At 37.3% G+C, this 23,080-nt stretch overlaps 1 protein-coding gene and 1 long non-coding RNA gene across 10 annotated transcripts in view; one reads left to right on the top strand and one right to left on the bottom strand.

Annotated features, from left to right (window-relative positions):
* The window catches only part of LOC136854150 (cGMP-inhibited 3',5'-cyclic phosphodiesterase 3A-like), a 269,630-nt gene that overhangs the window by 41,596 nt on the left and 204,954 nt on the right, over positions 1-23,080 (top strand). The window lies entirely within an intron of this gene.
* Positions 1-23,080, bottom strand: part of LOC136854152 (uncharacterized) — a 144,881-nt gene that overhangs the window by 89,844 nt on the left and 31,957 nt on the right. The window contains exon 1 of one of the 4 annotated variants that reach the window (XR_010857652.1): positions 13,968-14,280. The exons of 1 other annotated variant lie outside the window; for it this stretch is intronic. This is a non-coding gene — a long non-coding RNA (uncharacterized lncRNA). Of the gene's footprint in view, positions 1-13,967; positions 14,281-23,080 lie in introns of those variants that run through there. 2 more of the 4 variants (XR_010857648.1, XR_010857651.1) reach the window with 2 other exon arrangements.

Raw genomic sequence — 23,080 nt, 5'->3', positions numbered from 1 at the left:
CAGATTTTCAGTAATTTTTGGTGATTTAAACGCTGTTTAGGTCTCGACAAGGTGAAAACACACCAAAAATATTTAGTGTTTTTTTTTTCTGGGAACAATGACACCAACTGACAAGTGGCACTTTTCGTCTCCTTTGAATTATACGTCTTCATGAAAACAGTTATATATTCTAGACCTTTAAAATAAACATTCATAAACAGAAAGTTAACACTCGAGGTGTGTTCAGCTTTAGAGTCGTCACTAAAAGTACTTTGCATATAGCAATCCATTTAATCCCGGGGTCGTTGTTGGTGGCGGTGGGGGGAGGGAGGGTGGGGGGCGAAATGGAGGGAGAAAGAAGGTAAAAGGGAGTTGGGGGTGGGGAGTTTGCCGAATCTCGTCACATTCGATTAGCGTCAGGCTTTGACAGGCTTCCCGATCTAGAAACGTCTCGGGGAAGATTCATAAATTGCAATTAAGCTAATTTAAAGAAGCTGACTTGACACCTGTCGCCCGCTTTTAGCGAGACGAATGCGGTCGGCTCTGCCAGAGCCGAGGACCTTGGCCAGGACCGAAGTAGGTAGGTAGCTGCTTTGTCTGTCAGCGAGCGGGTACCTCGAGATAATAATATGTCCACTTCCGCAGATGTAGAGGGAGACAATGTCATCGCGGGTGTGCAGTGTCTTAGTGCTAAGGGATTTAGGGGAAAGGAAGGACGTTCTTCGGACGACACAATGTATTTAAGGTTCACTACGTCTTCTGGGAGATGAACTGAACTTCTTCTGGGAGGCTTTTAAAATGTTTCGGAATATCGATTATGCGTTTCCATTGTCTTACGGTGTAAATCTGACTTTTGTTTTGCATTAATTGCTAAGCAGTGAATATCTCCTGTTGCATCTGTCAAACATGCACAGACACACACACACACACACACACACATATATATATATATATATATATATATAATATACACATATATGTATGTTCCAATTCCTTTTATGACTAGTGTGATTCAGTTGGTAGCGCTCTTGCTTTTCAACTGAAAGAACAAGGTTCGATCCCGATGTGTCAGAATTTATTTCCGTTTCACACGTAATAGTGTTAATTACTTCTAATATATATATATATATATATATATATATATATATATATATATATATATATATATATATATATATATATATATATATATATATATATATATATATGTATATACATACATATATAAAAATATATATGTGTATGTATATAATATATATACAGTATATAATATACATTTTATATATATATATATATATATATATATATATATATATATATATATATATTATATTAATTATATTCATATATTCAGCTATACGCAAAAGGAAAAAGACACCAGGGAGGTTGCTACAAAGCTAATTCAACACCATGTGAAGAACTGCAACATAATGAGCACGCATGCTGCCTAACGTGGCATAACGAGACGACGGCTGAAAGGGAAGCCCGGCATACGTAGGTTTAACGGCTGCGCCTGAATTCGCGCTACGATCAGGTGGCAGAGACAGATATAATCTTCTAAGTGTATTGATCCGGTCGGTGATTAATATCATGATCCCTTAAATTTACTTTTGATTTCCCCGCGGATCGATCTGGGGTTCCCGAATTAGCCGCTGGCAGTAGCAGACAGCTCGCTACAGCAGGCATTCGTTGCCATGGCAACGATCATCCACTCGAATGTCATCCAGTGCTTCATTTGTCTCTGAGGAATAGTTTGAGAGAGAGAAAAAAAAAATGGTAAACTATCGTCAACAAAGTTTTATCTGAGGTCATTTTTACCTTATGAAACGACGCCTTTGATTGGCAATGTCTTGGTCACTTTTTTCAGCTGAGGTTTTTTCCCAATTTTCTTGTGCATTTTCCAGGTACTCGAGGAAGGAACTTGTTTAAATATATTATGCTTAATTTAGGAAGGGACAGATTGTATATATTAATTGCTTGAACAGGGAAAACCTCAGTCTATCAGAGTATGGATGCAGTTAATTTCGTTCCTGGTTTGACGAACTAGCGTAAGTCATTTTTGCTTCATTCTGGGAAAATAGGATTCAAAGAGATTGATATTATTCAGAGCTTATAATTAGCTCATCTTTTGTGGAAATTTTGTTGGAAAATGTGACAACGTAGACATCTGAAATTTTGATGTTATATAGCATCAAAAACAGAGATACTTTCGCTGGAAAACTAAAAAAACTTCAAAACAATGGGATATGCCAGTTCGTCAAAACTGGGACGAATCTGTCATAGATTTATGAGGGTGCGTCCACGCTACAGTAAAGCATGTTATAAACACACGTCTGCAACTTACTGCACACGTCGCAAACATGATAAATACAAGTCAACGACCTACTGACAGTCCTAAAAAGGTCACCAAGCGATTGTCAATCCATTTGTCAAATATGCGTTCTCCACTTATGGTCATTATCTCGTTTTCAACTTGTTTGTGATATGTATGCAACAATTTTCCAACGTGTATTTATGACATGTTTTCACTGATGTGTGGATGCTTCCTAAATCTGACACTAGATGTGTCAGTCCTACCATATATGAAGTCTAAAATCCGTCTATCAGAGAAAACACGTAGCCCTAAATGTCATAGATGGAGAAAATAGTTAAATCAGACATTGAATTGAATACAGAATTTAGGCCAAAGGCCAAGCACTGGGACCAATGAAGTCACTCAGCACTGAAACGGAAACTGACAGTAAAATGGTCTGAAAGGTGTAACAGGAGGAAAACCTCAAAGCAGTTGCACTATGCATCAATTGTTAGAAGAGGGTGGAAAGTAAGATGGAAGAAAGAGAATATGAAAGGAGGTACAGTAAAAAAGAACAAAAGGGGTTGCAGCTAGGGGCCGAAGGCACTATCCATCCGACATTGACGGAAATATCCACTTGGCAGGGAAGAAATGAAGTGTAACTTGACGTAGATACTGAAAAGTTGCCTTCCTGTCAGTGGCGACTGTAAGTTGTCACCTATGCAGAAAACCTTCTGTTAGAAAACGCATACTATATAGCCTAAGATGTAACAAGCAGGGAGAACCTTTTATCAGTAAAAGTTAAGAAATTACCTAACCTATTACATTTATGGAGAAATTTCTGCCTGATACTACGGGGATGCAGCCTAACCTGTCCCAGACATGGAAAACGTTCCGTTTGGTAGGGCACACGTGTAGCTTAACCTTTCCCAAGTGCGGGAAGAGCATCTATTTGTCAAAGTTGTCTGTAGCCTAACGTGTCACGATAGAAATTCCTTCCTGTCGGGGTGGGAATGTAAATTATCTTGCTCTGCGGTTAGCAGGCAAAACAGAACGGAATTTATATATGCGACGAATAGCTAATGTTATTTTCATCGTCTATTTTCCATACTGTAATGTGCTTACGTAATTTCCTCATAACTAAACGCTGAAATATTCCATCGCTTAGTTTCTAGGTTAGATCCGGAACCGTGAAAGCAGCTGTGTTCTGTGCCCATGTTTAGTTGCCAAGTTTCTACGAAGAAACAATATTCAGACTCTCCTTAAAATCACTGTCCATGCTTAGGTCATATCATAGGTTGAATGAGCAACTTAGCTGAATAGAATTTTTGCAAGTCGGAGATCATTAACTTTACTTATCACTAATAAAGTGGAAACGATTGAAAATCATGGCGCACATTCCCATGAACACATATATAATGAATACCCTCAAAGGTTTTAACTTAAAAAAACGAAGTATATCGTTTGTGCACAAACGACTGAAACATCATTTAGCAACTCGGTGTCTAACTTTGTTATAAGGAACCGGATGATTTTACAGATAAAAAATAAAGAGCTAGTCGGTGAAGCATTTGACAGTAATTTGTGTTCTTGATTTGGTCATAGGTATTTCTTTCATTACAAAATTGATTATATATGTATATTATATATATATATATATATATATATATATATATATATATATATATACGAGTATATATATATATATATGTATTTATATATGCATATATATATATTATATGCATATGTTGAGGCTTGATTCTGACCCGAGATACCTCCTTCTCACAATACGGATTTCAGTGGACTTTTGTCTTGATAAGAGATAAGATCTCATTTTCCCTAAGCTAAAGCACAAGAAGATCGTCGGACTGAGTAAAAAAAAAAAAACAAATCCCACAAAAAGGAGAATGCTTTGCGACCAGGTTCTATCGATGTGTCCCGAACAGCCGAATTATTTTGTGACGCCATATGCCCACCGGGTTCCATTTCCCCTTTATGCTCTTAGGGGCTTGGTACGGTACACACTTCTCATTACGACTGAGGCGCTTTCCCAGCGCCAACGTAAAATTGATTTTGCCCCTTTCTCTCTCTCTCTCTCTCTCTGGCCCCTGGGGATGAGTGCTGGCACTCTTGGCTGAGAAACGCTGTTTCAGGGTTATATTATCAAGAACACAAGACTAAAGATCGACGACAAACTCCCATTGTCCTCACAGAGCACTTTCCGTCAGGTATTGAGTTCGGCTTTTTGTCATTCTTTCCAGAGTATTTTATCTTTATCATCTTTTCATTACATGACCTTATGAATTACACACGTCTCTTCCTCTCCTGTTGTCCATCTACGCTAACCTTTTTACCACAACTAAGTCGTATTTCTACATTTCTCACCCTATAATACCTTAGTCGATATATGTATGCTTGGCATACAATTCAGCTCAACAGCTCCAGCGTTTTTCCTTCATTGGTATTCTGGATCCACGCTCTACCTCCACATGGGGAAGCTGCCTCAATAACCCCTTCATGCATTCAAAATTCTGCTTCCATAGACATATCTATTCTCTTCTAGATATTTTGAAGAGCTGTCTCTACCTTCCTTTCTACTCATATTTCAGGATTAACCTCTTCTTTTATCATTTGCTCACAAATGACGGATAAGTCAACCATTTCCAATCTTCCGCATTCCACACTAACACCCATTTCTCCATCTTCCTGGGTGGGCGGGAGTGATCTGAGTCACTGCACCGCTTGTTTATAGTCATCACTCAAACAATGTCGGTCTTCCTGGTTTAGATACTCTTATAATCAAACTTTTCTTAACTTTAAATTTTCATGCTCCACTTCAGCAAGCACTCTTTCAATAGTCATTGAGGCTTTTCTTCACCATCACCAACTAACACTCTTTTACCAGTAATCGTTTCCACATTCCATTCAAAAACACCTTTCTTATCCTCTAAACCTGTGCTTACAGGATCTATCCTTTCTTGACTTCTTTCCTTCATCATATATATATATATATATATATATATATATATATATATATATATATATATATATATATATATATATATATATATATATATATATATACATATATATACATACATACATACATAATCAGCTATTCACTTTATTTGGGTCAGAGGGATTTTCCATCAGAGTACTGCAGTATTTTGGGCCCACTAATCACGAATATGAATAAAAATTGCAATATATATAAAAGATAGAGACCTCAAGAGTAGCACTTCTGGTAACCCCTAGATATTTTAGCATTCCGTCGTCAGCTGTGTTTTATCGAAGAAACTCCGACTCCATTTCTCAGGTCCACCAAAACAATTAAGTTCGGGTCTTTCCAAATCCGAAAGGGAACTAATCTTCAATTCTACTCGATCGAAGCCATTTTTCCCTTGACAGAGTAAGGTCTCTCTCTCTCTCTCTTTCTCTCTTTCACTCTCTCCCTCACCCCCAACCCCACCCGTCCCTTTTCTCACAATTTACTCTTGGTATCAACGGGATGAACAATAACCACAGGTTGAAAATAGTTAAAGGTTCAAATGTGGTCAGTTCTCTTTGCCTTCTGTCTTTCTTTGTTTACAGTAAACAAATACACAATGAATGATCTGTTAGGCACGTAGATTAATTTAATGAGAAATGGTTCTGTCTGTCTGTCTGTCTCTCTCTCCGTCCATTCTAACGCCGGCAGTTAACAACAAAACATCATTTGCATTATAAACCGACGGCCTTCAATGCGTTGATTATTAGGAATCTCGACTGCTATGCGTTGCATTGTAAAGCTGTTTACGGAGACTCTGCGAATTGCCATGACAACGAAAGGACTCCCTAACTCCAAATTAAGACAGACTGGAATAGAGCTATTGTTTACCCACTGCAAAAGAAGCACACATTTTTTTTATCAATAAGTACTTATCGTAGAATAACAATGGCAAGGTAGTACATTCTGCAATAAAACATTCATTGTTTGGTTGTGTATATTTTGCAATTAAGCATATATCACCGGTTTGAATGTCCGACATTACTTACTTTAGGGAATAAGGGAAGTACAATGGGAACTGTTTGCGCAAAACTGTTGCACTTTCATATATAATTTAACAGACAACACACCCAGGATTTCAATGGCTTGTTTTAAAAACATTATAAAAATACTTCTCTCATGTGGGATGTGAAGGCCAAGTTTTGCTATCGTTATCGCAGCATTCATGGACCAATCAACTGTTCGTGTATTATGTTTTCATAAAACCTCTGCCCTTAACTTCTGATTTAAGAAATTGCCGGTGAACATCTAATCATTCTCTCTCAGTATTGTGTTACGCCAGTTTCAGCAACCATAAATCAATCAATCAATCTCTCAGTGATCAATTTCTTCCTTGGATGAACTGGGGCAGCCTGATACACTTACATCATAGCAAAACTAACGAATGTCTATAACCAGTATCTCTTGAAATTCCAGTAATTCATGACGTCACTGAATAAGTATGGCAGGATATACTGTAACGAAACAAGATACTAGAATTTAATATTATATCGATGTTATTTTCCGCACAGGAGCCCGTGGCAAATGCGAGGGACGCCTTTCGGTTGCTACGGGTGATTTTTATTTCAAATATATTTAACCGAACTATTTCAGCTTGGTAAACTGTACAAGAAGAGCTGGAGGCGCTATTTTCACGCTTATCCTTCTTTTCCGTGACAAATAAAAATGATTTTTTAAGACTCCTAATATGTTTCTCTGTGATCCTAACTTGGGTGTTTGATAAAGATTCGGCGGAAAGAGTGGACTGTCTCTTTGATACGACGCCTTGACTGCAAGTTTATGCATTGTAATGACGTCAAAACTGCCGGTTTATAGTCGGCGTGACGTCAGAGCTAACTTTTATGCGCCAGAACGCAACAAATATGGACTTTCCCCCTCACGCAACACTGAGTTCACTACCTGGTACGTAAAAGTAACAACTGCAAATCATTTTTTTTTTGGACGGTTCAATATGTGCAGCTCACAATCCACAAGTGGTTGTTAATCTAGTTAATTGGAAGCTCGCTGGTAGCTAAATGGCCTCTTCTCTGAAAGGCAGCCCAATTAGATATTTAATGACAGCCCAAAGTAAATTGGGGCATCGCAATTACCTTGGCCTTACGATTGACCTTGAAGCTTTAACCGAGCAATTACCAGACACGTGACTCCTTTCATGTGCCCGAGAGAGAGAGAGAGAGAGAGAGAGAGAGAGAGAGAGAGAGAATAACAAATATGATCATTACCTTGCACGATATCCTGTCTAAATCCAAGGATTACGTTTCATGTGCGTTCGTGTGTGCGTTCTTGGACATGTCAGCCATACTTACTAAGAAAAACATTAAAATGGGAGTAAAGAAATATATAGCGATCTACAGTATATATTAATATTTTCTTGTGTGACACTTCTGTTAAAATAAGTTACCAGCTTCACTAACTCGCACATAAATACTAACGAGGAAAATGCCGATCAACATAATGTATTTGATATTGCATTAGTATGAATGCAATTGAAAAATCACTTCAAATACTGCCGTCATTTTTGACGGGAAACGTTTGACAATAAGCGATTCTTGGGTGTGTAATATTTTTCTGTAGAGTATAAGGCCGAAGGAACGAAGCAATCCTGTGTTCTTGTGGAGGCCAGCTCCGTAGAAAATAAGAAAATGGAAAATAAAAAGGGTAGTTTAAACACCGGATGAAGGGAAAATTGCAAAATATCTGAAACTGTCATTACAGAAAATTAGGAAGACTAGGATGACAATTTCTCAGTGATTTTTAGGTAGGAAAGAAGAGCTTACAAGCTTTCAATGAAAAAGTGTTTTTTTTTTTCTCGTAAAGACGGAACAACTTTTTTCTTTTGCATTGAAAAAAGCGCCATTTTCATAGGATTCATAGGATTCATAGGATTTTCCAATACATAGCTCCACTGTTTATTTTTGTCAATATCCTTCCAATTCTCAGCACTTATACTATGTTTTCTTCTTACGCTGGTTTGGTTAGTTCCTTATCTTTGTTTCTGCTATCAAAAGAAAGCATTTCACATGGTCCTCGTTGTTTATCGGATTGTTTTTGCCTATTCAAGTTCGAGGAATCTTTCCTATGGCTTTGTATATAAACACACCATTTCAGATTCGAGCTCGAGATTCAACAGGTTGTACATCATGTGTAAGGCTTTGCTCATCACCCTTCTCCACCTTTTATTCGACGACTTCCTCGTCATTTCAACATCTGCTTTCTCGATCATTCCTGACTGTATGCTTCAGGCTCTGTTTCTCACCCTTCTCACCTATCTTCCTCGCATCACCGACCTTTTGCAACCTATCTCATCTCTTGTGCATGCTTTTGTCAATTATTCATCATCTCCAGTTCTTCTTTTCCCCCTCGGTTCCCAGCCATCCTGCGTTGTTCACATCCGAATGAGCACTCCTGGATACAATTCGATTTTGGTTCTTTCCAGGCAATGGTCACACTTATTTCTCTTTCAGTTCTTCTCTTTAATCTCTGGAATTCAATTTGATGATCACAAAGCTACAACTCTTTGTCAGACACCAACATTTCATACGTGTCCTGAAGATATAGCTTAACTCACAAGGCCAAAACTGTATCGAGAAAATTTACTAGTACTATTGATGAAATAAATTTTAACTTCTGCTTTAAGTGACAATCACCCTGCTTCGATCATCCTCAGCGGATAAAGTTTTGCTGTGTTTCCGATTAGGTTAGGTAGCCTCTCTTTAAAGGCAGCCATGTAACCCCCGCTAACCCTCCACAGCTCACATTTTTTGGAACTCTTTCTGCAGCCATTTCCTTTGCTTCCTATAACACGCAACGCATTTAGAGGCGGTTCTGAAACAGCCTTGGGAACGGAGATGGTCTAAAACGTGTTGTGAGTTCTTCTCAGTTTTCCTTCGTTTCTTGGCTTCGAAAAGATATCTGGGTTTCAGCCTGGTAAAAAAAAAAAAAAAAAAAAAAAAAATCTTGTCCTGGTGTTAAAAAAAAAAAAAAAAAAATCTTGTCTGTCCTGTGTATTCTTATTTACAGCAACCAAAATAGTTTTCTCTTGACGTGTAGTTTTTCCTTCAGATGGAGTTTCGTGATTGCAAGTTGCATGTCAGACGAGTCGAATTATTACTATTGACTTTTTCAGTTATTTATCGTTTGAAAATGACTGCGTGCTGAGTGCCAATAAACCTGCTGAAAATATCTGTATCTAGTAGCAAAAAGAATCTAATTTAGATTATTTCTAGCTCTATTTCGGTTTGATTAAATCTGAAGCTGCACTTTAGTAGATGTATGTTATGCCTTTATTCTCATGCACTGAATATTAATCATCTGAATAATCCTTTAAAATAATTCTTGGAAACGCACACATAATCGATCGATTGAAATCGAAGAATTCTCGTAGTACTGAATATTGGTTATTACGTCACTAGTCGATATTTAATTAGAGCGATGCTGAAAGACCAAGAGTCTTCGATTTCAACATCGCCAATAAAGAAATGGAAGAAGAAAAAAAAGAAGAGAACGTTCTTGAGACCTTAAGCACCTCCTCTTCCTCTTCCTCCTGGCTGTTCTCCTAAAGCATCTCTTCTCTTCCTCCTCTCCTGGCTGTTCTCCTAAAGCATATGTTCTCTTCCTCCTCCTCCTGGCTGTTCTCCTGAAGCATCTTTTCTCCTACTCCTGGCTGTTCTCCTGAAGCATCTTTTCTCCTCCTTCTCCTCGCTGTTCTCCTAAAGCATCTCTTTTCTTCCTCCTCCTTCTGGTTGTTCTCCTAAGGCATCTACTCTCCTCCTCCTCCTGTCTATACTCCTGAAGCATCTCTTCTCTTCCTCCTCCTCCAAGCTGTTCTCCTAAAGCATCTCTCTTTCTTCCTCCTCCTCTAGTTGTTCTCCTAAGGCATCTCTCTCTTCCTCCTCCTGTTTATCCCTGAAATCATCTCTTCTCTTCCTCCTCCTCCTCCTCCTAGCTGTTCTAGAGAATCGAATCTCTTCTCTTCCTCCTCCTCCTAGCTGTTCTCCTAAAGCATCTCCTCTTCCTCGCTGTTATCCTAAATCATCTCTTCTCTTCCTCCTCCTGGATGTTCTCCTAAATCATCTCTTCTCTTCCCCATCCTGGATGTTTTCCTAAAGCATCTCCTCTTCCCCGCTGTTCTCCTAAATCATCTCTTCTCTTCCTCATCCTGGATGTTCTCCTAAAGCTGAACGAACTTCTGTTCGGAAATCAGCTGAGCAATAAAATGATTCCCTGTTAAGTGAGCGATGCTCTTCGATTAGAGCAAGCCTTTTTCCATGGCTACTTTGCGAAGGAATGCATTTAATTCAAGCTTGACTGACAAAACCAGTTGACGGGTATCATTTTCTCTTATCTGGGTTTAAAAGTAGGTTATCATTCCATGTCAATCGACTATCAGGTTTTTGTTCTCTCTCTCTCTCTCACTGATCTTAAAATAGGGTACTACCCAATTCCAAGCGGTTACCCTTTTCTCTCTCTCTTTCTCTGTCCACTGGCCTTAAAAATAGGCACGTCAATATCCAGGATCAATATCGTAGCCCCACTGAAAAGGGTCTCTTGAATACAATATACGGTCAGAAGTACGGGACGAGAAATATACAAAAACTGGAAAGGAAGGCTCGCTCTCATGTTCAGAGTTGCCAGTGCATTAAAGAGAGAGAGAGAGAGAGAGAGAGAGAGAGAGAGAGAGAGAGAGAGAGAGAGAAGATAACTGCTTTGGTATGGAGAGAAAAGAAAATCTTGGGGCAAAAGAACTTAAGCAAACTAAAAGTCGTTCAACTCCCGCCTTCATCCGCCCCCCCTCTCCCCCGAAAAAAAAATCAGTCTCCACGATGATGGAAATTGCGAATGGAATTGAAAATTTGTTTGCGTGTGTGCATGAGAGAGAGAGAGAGAGAGAGAGAGAGAGAGAGAGAGAGAGAGAGAGAGAGAGAGAGAGAGAGAGAGAGAGAGAGAGAGAGTTGCTGGCTTATTCGTTCATCCGGGTTCTGCCTAGTTCCTGATATTGACATCCCATCAAATTCAGATTCAATTAAACGATAAAAATATTATTTTTTTTATTTTTAATTAGTTTTGGTATACAATGATTTCTACCTGATATTTCCTCACTCGTGGTAAACCGGATCTCAAGTTTAGCCTATTTTCTTTTCTTAATAAAGTGGTAACAGCTTTCAGTGCTCTATTCTCTTTTTAATATGTTTTCTTATTTGTTAACTTTGGAAAGTACCATGAGAGAGAGAGAGAGAGAGAGAGAGAGAGAGAGAGAGAGTCATACCTCGTCATATAAATTATGGTTATTGACGACGGAAGTATATTTACTGCATATTTTTTTATTTGTACTTGAGGTTCAAAATAATCTCATTCATTTCGTACCCGTCAATTATCTTCTAATACTTAAGAACCACAAAATTCTATGAGAGAGAGAGAGAGAGAGAGAGAGAGAGAGAGAGAGAGAGAGAGAGAGAGAGAGAGAGAGAGAGATATATATAAGGATGATTTAGACTATCCGAGCTTCAGGGAACCCTAAAGTATGAGATATCCTGGGTGTTTATGTTTAGTTCTTATTATATTCCAATGTGTGTATGAAAAACTGAAGCACGAATTACGGTTTTTTAATTTTCTGTAATTCGTGACGTAGCATCGAAGTTAGTTATAAACTGTCGCAAAAATTTATTGGCTCCAGATTCGTTTTATGATTTGAAACTTCTACGAAAAACTTGCGGGAGAGTGCGTGCCCATTAGTTATGCCAAGATGGGAGATAGGTTAGGTTTACTCATGAGCCCGTTGAGTTAAACCAATAGGGGTACTAACTTGCTGAGCAATTTTCCATATAACAGAATATTCGTAAATCCAAGTAAAGAATGAGATGCGATAGTATTGACATAAGTAATTAATAAATAAGGTGACAAACAAATAAACAGACTCTAGCTAACGAGTGAATGCTATTTAATACTAAAAAAATAAAATAATGTCTGCTAGATATGTAAAAACTCATTGAAATACTATTCTTGAGATAAGTACAGTATTACTGACACATTAATAATAACTCATATACACATTGTTCATAATGTAAACGTGCTTTATTAACATGTAAATTGTTAGATAAATGAAAATCATCATACATCCTCGTGATGAGATTACTGAAAACCAGTAGATGTACTAGTCATGAGACAAACTAAAACTAATATGCATATTGACTGCAGGATAAATAAAACTTGTGACATTCTGTAATGAAGCAAGCAAAAACTCAAGGCATTTTAGGTGTGAGATAAGCGAAACCTGATACATATTGTGTATGAGACAAGTAACAATTTATAAACATAAAAAATTACTGACAAATTGGTCGTGAGATGAGATAAAACCCATAAACGCTTTGGTCGATAATAAGTGAAACTTCACAGGCATGCCGTGAGACAAGGGTAGCCTCACAGATATATCGATTGTGCGATACATGAAAACTCTCACGGACAACTGGACAAGTGTGAAACGAAAACTCGATTGCAATTCATTGGGGGCTTCAGTATTGATCAGAATCAGAGGGGATTTGAAAGAGTTTTATTCGGTAATATTAGTCCCATCGTCACATCTGATAAGTGAGAAAGGCATTTCCGAGCATAAAAACAGACGGAACGCTCTCGCTTCTGTTATGTAAAGGATGTCATCATGTTTTGTATATAATATACTACTTGAATCTGATGAATGGGCAGTAATTTTCAAAGCTTAGACTCTTACACGATATGGATAAAGTCAAGAACAGATTCTTATACAGTATGCCTTTTGTTGTGACTGTACCTTACACTATATATTGCCAGACTAAATCTATAGTTATTTGTTATGATTGGTACTGAATGGATTCATAGCAATCACTTAGACGAATTGCATAGTGTCTTTGGTAAACCATCCACCTATACAAGATGAGGTTAGGTTAGGTTAGGTTAGTAACGTTAGATCAAGTTATAGGGAAGGTAAGGTTTATGGGGCTAACCCTCCCTCTCGTCCAGGCATCCAACATGCAAAAATATGTTGCTAGTCAGTACTTGTCCACCTATGGCTTTTTATTCTATTACCCTCATTATCTGGAGTGGGCAGAAATAATCATTCTTACCCGGGATTTTTTTATTTTATTTTATACCTAACAGATTACTCATCACAAGGGAGATTATCACTTACGGCGTAAAAATTGTCTAGGCTACACCTTGGAAGTACAGTAAATTTCACAGTAAATAAGGAACTGCACTCAGCTTCAAGTCTGTTTCACTGCTAATCACAAATACTAGACAGACTAGCTAGCTTATGAATAACGTTTTCTGCAGTACAACATATGAAAATATGAAAACTCATAATGATGTTTTACATTTTATGGCCTTATTATTCTATCCTTGTATCATGTAAACAGAGTAAACCAATTACATTCTAAAGAGCTAACCTCTAATGTCAGTGGAAAAAACAAGGTAAGACAATTTTGACCCTCTCCATGCTACTAAGCAAGTTTGTGTCTTAACACCCCTTGGTTAAGTCATTCTACAAAAGAACTTTTAGTGCCCTATCATTTTATATTTTTTTGAAAAACCCAAAATGATTTTTCATCTTCTACTTTCTCTTAATTTTTTTTTTTTAGCTTTTTACTAAAATTTAAAAGCAAATGCTAGCCTACTCACAGCATATCATGATTCCTCGATACTGCCTCCCAGCTCAAAACCGTGGGCACACTCTTGTGTTGGTGCGAAGCGTTGGTTCTAACGGAAGGTTCATCCTCTTTAGCTATAACCTATCCTGATGGTGCAACCTATTTACTATTTACATTTCTGACATCCATTGCTTTTACTAGAGTATAACCACCGGCCACTGACATGTATCACAAACCACGTAAACTTGTTTTTTTCAGGATTGCGTTCTGTTTGATTATTTGAACCTTAAATGAGAATAAACCATTTTGGCACAGATATTTTTAAAAAAGTAGAATATAGGAAAGTTTATTTCCATGAGTCTTTACCTTAAGTACCTATATTACGTAAAAACAATAGGAAAACCTCATTACTTGAGCTGTATATAAACTCGTTGTTACGTTCGAGTGTACGGTGTTGGCTTAAACGTAATGAGTTATAAATGTAACAAATAAACGAGTAATAAGACCATAAATAAGCCAGAGATTTCATGACTAATTTTATAATCAATGAATTTACATCAAAATACGCTTGAAATTTATCTTGCAGAACCTTACTTGTTCATAAGAAAAAAACGTTTCGTCGCATTGCTTTAATCCATGCAGACACTGCACCGTTTGTTTACATTTTCAAAATTTCTGCTAGATAAGACCTTGTGGGCGTCGTGGTGATAACCCTGTTTCTTGCAATTCTAAAGTGACCTAAATCCTTGAAGACAAACTAGTTTCATCGACACGTGATCATAGAACTGTGTACTAACGTAATTCTGAAAGAATGTATCCAGACGAGGAACTACTGTAACTGCTCTAAACAGAAGGTAAGAATACCACCATTTAATTCCAACATCCAAAACAAAGTCTAGCAGGAAAAGTCTAGGCCAAGCTTACATGTTGAAAAAAATATTAACGAATCTTATTCATGTTTAATAACCGATAACATTCGCGTGAATGCTCTATGGTTTGACGTTTTATTTCACCATTTTAGCAAGAGAAAACGCTGCCTACAGTAAACTAAAGAGTTAAATGTACCAAATAAAACTGGGCGGGAAACTACGCTCGGCCATTGGTTTCCTGAATGTCGAAATTCACGTTGTACTGGCTGACCCTTGGGGATCAGTCCAGGAATGCTAGCAGCTGTCGTTAATAAAATATTTGTCATCGACCATTTACAGAAATCTAAAAACTAGGAAAAAGTTGGGTGAATGTCCAGTCTACCAAAATTAAAAGGTAATATTTTTCATATTTAAAAGGCCACTTCTTATTGCAAGCTATGGAGGGGTTGGGGACAGGTATTGTCTAACCTTATAACTCGAAAATCATTCACTAGTTTTCTGAGACTTAGTAAAAGACCTCATTTTGAACTAACTCCAGTAAGATCAAGAGTGCTACTGGATGTAAACAAACGACAGAAAATTTTCGAGGATGCCGATTTTCATTTAGATGGCAAATTTTATTTTTTATATTTTGTGTATATATCTCAAGTTGTTCTGGACATTGACCTTTTATTTTTAAGGTTTTGTGTATAAAGCAAGTATTAAGTAGCCTACAAGCAAGAAAAAAACTTTAAGTTGCTGTGGTTCCTACACTCAAAGAACGGTAGATTCTAGATACGGAAGGAGTTCCCTTTAAGTTGCAATCTGGTCTATGAGCTGGGGAAATTACTGTTACGTCAAGTCGTTGAGTTTTAGTTGATTCTTGATTTCGGAACTGCGTGGCCAAATTTGCCTTCATTTTGAACTTTAGTGTAAAAGTCATTGTACCAGTGCATTTGCAATAGGCTGACTGTGGTGTGGTTAAGATACAACCGAGGTCTAAGAACTGAACACCGAAGTATTTCATTCCCGAAAATAGAACAGGGTTTTTCGGTAAAATGGTTGTTTTTATACAGACATATACAATAACCTGAGTGTCTTCTAAAAGCTTCCATGAATTTCAGTGGGCTATTTCAACATTCTAAAGTGTTAAATCAAGCTTTGACGTAACCAGTGAACTAATGAATGAAACAGTTAATGCGTAAAGGCTAAAGTCATTAAAGAAATTGATATTTAAAAAAAGTTCAGTTTTCTAGATGCATACATTTGAACTTACAGAGCAATGAAAATAGAGAATTCAAGTTAGGGGTCTTCCGGAAATTATGCACATGCTTGGGAACGGATTCCAGTGATTTATCCTAGATGGGTTACACTGCGATGGTTTTAACAGAGGTCATTATATATTTTTTTTAACTAATTCAGGGAAACGGATAATCATAACGTTTCAAAACACTGATAACAGCTACAGTCGGTTTCTTTTTTAGTTACCTTTGTTTGATTAATTTCCTCGTATCCGAAATCTCAAAGTCTACGTTAATTTTAACAGTCAGATTTCAGGTGTCACGAACGTGCATTCACACGAGAGAGAGAGAGAGAGAGAGAGAGAGAGAGAGGAAAATGGGAACGAATGATGATTGAGTAAACTGCTACCTTTTGTTTATCAAACACGCCATTACTGTTGATGACGTCAGGGCCATAACTTTAGGCAGAATTCTGGAATATTTAGAAAAGTTCAAGGAAGTCGTTCCCAGAATGATGTAAACTCTTGGCTATTGGCAGCAGAACAGAGACATTTTCGATTTTTCCGAGTCTTTACGACTATTTTTAGCTCACTTACTCTTTCACCTGTTTTTTTTTTTTTTCTTTGTGACCAGGTGCGCAACTTGTGTTGTAGTTTTGTTTGTGTATAGCATTTACGTTTCCAGAGTATATATATATATATATATATATATATATATATATATATATATATATATATATATATATATGTATATATACACTGTATATGAAATATACCCAACAGTAAACATTATTCGGAGAGGCCAACAGACAAATGGAAGCCTCCAGAGTGACATCGCTGGGCAGTTCATTTCACTCTTTTTCAAGTGGCTGTATCGAAAGCGGTCTTCTTCACCCATTGTGTCCTTGGTCTCTCTTGACAATGATGGTAAAAGCTCGCGAGAGAGAGAGAGAGAGAGAGAGAGAGAGAGAGAGAGAGAGCACCATCACTCATCGCTAGGATTTGCTTTCAAGTGATTGTATTGTTTTTTCCTCATTACAAATGTGTTGTTCTTCCTCCATAATGGGTATATCACAATGCAGACGCAATTGCTTTCGAGTGTATCTCTTAAGGGGGTACAGGGAAAACAGCTTGCATTTATGCGTGTAAGTTTAATCAGAAAATTGTGGGACTGTTATTGCGTCTAGAGGAAGCGAAATTTTACGACGCTTTAAAATTACTCTCTCTCTCTCTCTCTCTCTCTCTCTCTCTCTCTCTCTCTCTCTCTCTCTCTCTCTCTCTCTCTCTCTCTCTGTATATATATATATACATCATATATGCATATATATATATATATATATATATATATATATATATATATATATATATATATATTGTGTGTGTGTTTGTCTGAGTGCGCATGCATATCTCTTTTCGGTACATTTTCAGAGAGAAATTTGACATGTCCTGAATAATGCTATAATGGCGTTAACAGTGTTGAGCAATGCCAGTGAAAATCCTGATTAGTGTACAAATGAAAGGCACTGAAACCTTTCTTTTATAAACATTATGTGTATTTTAAAACTCATATCGTACCTTTTTGTGTGAAGTGAAACAGACAAAATTACTTGGTGTGATTCAGAATGGCCGAATAGCTTTTGAATTTTACGTAAATTTTACTTTTATTGTTATGCCTCTTATATTCTCGAACATAAAATTGGCTGCCTTAAAATGAAATGTAGTAATTAAAGAAAGGTTATGTAAATTTATTGAAAAGTAAATTCGAACTGAATTTATACTCAACTAAATTTTTTAGCCTACCAAGAATTATACTTGTGTAATTTAACAATTATATATAGGTGGTTATGTTATATTTTTTTTTAGTTAAATGTGTCGATTTATTCGGCTTGAAGGTATTGGTGGGATGTACGAATAATGAAAATTATGCTTAAAAGACAACATTTGTTTTAGCTCTGCATTCTTCATATGTGAGAAACAGTGCAATAGAAAACATTAACTGAATGTTGAAAATAGTTATTAAGAATAGTTACCATTATTTTAATGACTGAATGAAGCATTCCGAAATGTATATTCAATAAAAAGGGAACATGTAATGTGGAGTTGTAATAAGAACAGTTTTTATATATATATTTTTGCTTTCGATACTTTCCTAATGCATTTTCCTTTTGCCTCGTTTTGGCGAAGCCCATCAACTGTTAACCACTAATAAAATTGAAAATTATATATATATATATATATATATATATATATATATATATATATATATATATATATATATGTATGTATACATATATCAGTGAAAAACTGTATAAATTTTATGTAAAAATGGGAAGCATCAGTATAATACGTTGGTGAAGTGCAGCTATGGGTCAGGTATTCTAATTTGACCCCGTTTTGCGTGACCTATTTTCTAAGAGACACTGCATGTATACAGATTTCTCAGGAATGTTAGCCTAGGACCTTTATGCGTATCGTTAGTGAAGCCTCATTTTCGAACTGAGACCCGAGACATCCCCCTGGGCAAGAACGTTTTATTCCCAGAACTGATACAAATGCAGATATCGCGTAACACCATTGTAAATAACCGAGTTCCGAATTTAGGCTGTTTCATATTATGTATCAAGAGTTCTCTTTTTAGATTATTCCGTCCCATGAATGAGTTATGTACCTATATTATATTGAATAACACCCTCGGTGTGTTAGATTAATTTAATAGATCACTAGATTTTGCATTTGCCAGTTTATTGTGATATCAACAGGCTTTATGCATTATACACTGTTCTGGTGCATACATTTTTTAGCTTTTTTCTTTATACGATGTCGGATCTGACGTCATGCATGTTAGAGTATTCTGATTAATATGCGAGAATCGTATTTATCTTTATAGATTCATATCAGATCTTACGTCATGCACGTTAGATTATTCTGCCAGATAACTAAATTCTGTATTGACACCTTTACAACGACAGCAATTCTGGCGTCACAAATGCTGCTTTATTTCGATAGATCACGGTGTCGCCTATTTATCTCCATTATGGCGGCATCATGAATGTTAGATTGCTCTGATAGATTTCATTGGAAAGGAGCGAAGCATTTCTCCATCACGGGCCATTACAGAGTCCGAACCGGATATTCGTCGTGTGACGGCCGCTTAATTTGTTTATGGCCTGCGTGGCATTTAGCTCGTCATGCGGAATTGATTGTTTTGTACACCCACGACCTTCGTCCGCCTCGCACCTTGGCCATTTATTCTTTAAGTTGTATGTGTGTGTGCGTTGCGTGGCGTGCAGCATATGTTTTTTTTTCATTGCTGCATTTGATTATAATTGCGTGCTGCTTTTGTTTTACCAGCGTTCTTGCGTGTTGTAGTAGCAGGCTTTACTGTTGCTGTATTTTAATGTAATTGCATGGTGTATTATTTTAGCCAGCGTTGCTCTCCTTGCGTGCTGCGGCAGTGACCTTTTATTACGTGCTATTGCATAATTGCCTGTCTTCATTGGACCTCTTTTCCCTGTGCTTTGACGGACCCATTCCTACGTCGTCCATTCCTGTAATTCCCGAAAGTTCTGGCCTCATTGTCCACCCTTCATTTCCCAACTTCTGATTGCTCTCCCTCTTTCTCTATCCTTCTCTTTTTGCTGAACTTCTGTTTTTGTTATGCCTTTTATTTGTTGTTTTTTCTGTCCTTTTTCCTACTTTTCATTACTTCACGCCTATCTTCTTCAGTGTTTCAACTCTCTTCCCCCCCTCCCGCCCCCGCCATTCTAACTCCTTTTCCATAATTACCCATTTCGTACTTCTGGCATATTCCTATTCATCATTTTTTTACCCCTTCGTCCTCTTCTTCTTTATTCCACTTCCAAAAGGCCCCCTTTCCAAACTAGGGGTCTTCCCCCCGAATCTTCCTTCGTTAACAAGTTTTCCTTCGCTTCATGAATTTTTTTCTTTTGCTACCTCTCCTCTTCCCAACGGACCCTCCTCTCACTTTTGCTCTTCTTCCCCTGCCTCTCTTCACCTTTCCCCTTCCCTTCTTCCCCTTCTCCTTGCCTTCCTCTTCCTCCAGCTCTTCATAACGGGAAACTCTGTCACTTGTGAGAAAATCAATATCCTCCTTGAGACGGAGGACCTTCCTGGGAATTTGTCAATTCCTACAATTTTTTTTTCTTATGGAAAAAGAGAGAATAAAAAACGTTTTCTCTCTAAGCTGCTTTCCTCCTATTGGCTTTTTTTTTAAAAGGAGAAAATGATGCGCACTTAATACCTTCCTGTAATCTACTTTCCTGAAAGGGGAAATTGATATGCAAGGCACTTTCTTTTTTTACCATGGACATTTTCAAAGGGAAAATTCAAACACACTACTTTCCTTTTTGTGATTGTATTGAACAGAGAGAGAGAGAGAATGGTACATTTCCTGTGTTCTTTGATGTATTCAATTGAAAAGGAACAACGACAAAAGGATCTTTATTCTCCTGATAAAAGTTTGGCCTTATCTACTTCATTGAATAATTGTATTGAAGAGGAAGAGTGATACATTTACCGGTGCTCTTTGATGTATTCATTTGAAGAGGAAAAACGGGAATGCCTTTACTCCCGTGAAGTATGTTTAGCCTTATCTGCATCCTGGAATATTTATCTCACTTTTTCCTTCAGCTGTATCGAGTAGGTGGAATGACGCATTCCTGTTGTTCATTTGAAAACTAATCCTTTCAGGTAAGTTTTCCCGGACCTTCTGTATAGGATGTGATATCTTTGCTATTTTTCACTGTGTAATTGTTCTTTTTAAATAGGTCTGCAGACATTCTTTGCTTGGTTGAATACATTTAAATACTATGTGCTTATTAACGTGTCAAAGTTTTATTCGTTAGGATTTATTTTCATACCTGACTACGTCCTTACATATAATAAGCATGCCTATATGTGAGCTGAAATGGTAGATATGGAGGTAAATAAACGGTAGGTATACGGCTTTTAGGATAAGAGAGGATCCTTATAATAATTTTTATTGACAAGCGAAGTAAAGCTCCATGTTAAAAGTAATGAAGCTTTGAGCACGAGACAAAAGATCCCACCCAAGGAAAGGCAAATATACTCATGTATATGCATATACATGTATATATATGTATAATATATATATATATATATATATATATATATATAGTATATATGCATGTGTGTGTAAACATGTATATGCTTCCGTGTGTGTGTTAGCACAGCTCCATCTATGCTCGTTCTTAATTCCTCATTTTTTACATTTCCCGCTGTGGACTTTCGTGACCTTTATTATGGTCATCATCGCGATCCCGTTTGATAAAATTTCTCACCTCGGAACTCATCGAAGAAGGTGTTCCACTCGGCGGCAGCAGTATCACGGGAACGAAGTGGAACGTGATGTCATATACGCTTGCGATGTGCAGCGGACCCCGTTGCTCCGCTGACAGCCTGATGTTTTAGCTCCCCTGATGGGCAGAGACACCTTATCGAAGTACCACCGGAAATGGGGTACTCTGTGCTACTTCTCTCCCTCCGCCGTGAGATTGTCTGCGAACTTTGATATTTTCTGAATCGTTGGACGGTTTTGACTTTGCAGGATTCGTCTCCTCGATATATGGCACAGATCCTGGCGACACTTGTGGAATTCTGGAATGAGTGCACTTGATCTAAGCGACAGCGATTTTTTGAGGTGGATTTATTTTTTTTTTCTTTTGGTGTCGGTAGTTATTGAGGTGCCGAAATTTTATTACCCACAGGAGCTACAAGATTCAGAGGGAGAAATGACTCGTAGACACACGTGGGACTGTGATGGGCGTAAAAGTTTATAGTAAATGTTTTTTTTTATAAACACCAGGAAAATGAGATTCCTTTTCTTTTACAGATGTCAGTTAGCGATAATCTTGTGGCTGGAGGCACAAGTGGACAAATTATAAGAGAAAAACAACGTGCGGTTTGTCCTTACAAGATACTCTTGCTTTAGAAGAATAATAAAATGGTTACCTTTCCCCAACTCACTTACATATAGCGTTGAATAACTACTGTCGGTAATTTTCACATATTTAAGGAAAATACAGCGCTGGAGTGCAATTTAGCGCACATACACGTAACCCGCATTACCTTACGAAGATTGCGGATGTCTTCCAGCGGTTATACCTGTATTTCAAGTAGTACTAAATTCAATTTATTTTTTTTTTTTATGAAATCAAACTGAAGAGATTTCACAGTAAAACTGGCACCAGTTAGATTTTTCACATTCTCTAAAAAATACGAATTTTATTATTTCATCTTTCTTGAGCAAATTTACCATTTATGAGAGAGGGAGTCTGATTTGCCTGATGTTTTTCGTAATACCACTCTGTAGTAGGCATAACGATTTATTGTTCTAACGAAGGAATAAACTCTTCTCATACAGCGTTTCTTTCGTTCGCAGGTACTAGATTTGGTAGTTGTCACTCTTTGGAAAATAGATGGTAGCTGTGTACCCAGTGTCTTCAGGTAAGGAAGAAATGTCTGCACTCTTTTATATCATGTTCCTTCTGTCACTTTTATTTCATACGACGTATATATATATATTTTTTACTGTAACTTCGTGGTTTCGCCTATGGAATGCGAGAGGACTGCTCTCTAACTGATTGTACGGTATTTCATTGTTGCGCGGGAATTGCAATTCAGTCTGTGGTTGTCTTTTTAAGATTTCTGGAGGGCACTCCTCTAACGTAAAAGCGAAAGAACAGCAAAAGTAATCGCTTTTTTTTTTTATATAAACCGGGCACTAAGCAAAATCACCGTCCTTGTTTTATTCCTAAGTATCTCAGATATTGGCAAAATTTTTAAAAACTTCGAAAAGATTCAGCAGTGGCAGAGGTTGTTATATTTAAATCGAGTCCTTCAGCCGACTTTCACTGATTTCTACAAGCCAGAAAATGATCACAGGAAATGATAAACTAAATAAGGCAAAATCTACATTCGGTATGCACGAAAGGGCTTAAGTGATGAAAGAATAGTAAAATCTGAGTAATATTTGATAAATAGAAGATAAATGAGAGAATCAATATCTCTTGCTTA

The sequence above is a fragment of the Macrobrachium rosenbergii genome, chromosome 28 (genome assembly GCF_040412425.1).
Source record: "Macrobrachium rosenbergii isolate ZJJX-2024 chromosome 28, ASM4041242v1, whole genome shotgun sequence".
NCBI classification, from domain to species: domain Eukaryota; kingdom Metazoa; phylum Arthropoda; class Malacostraca; order Decapoda; family Palaemonidae; genus Macrobrachium; species Macrobrachium rosenbergii.
This window is presented reverse-complemented; position numbering and strand designations above follow the sequence as displayed.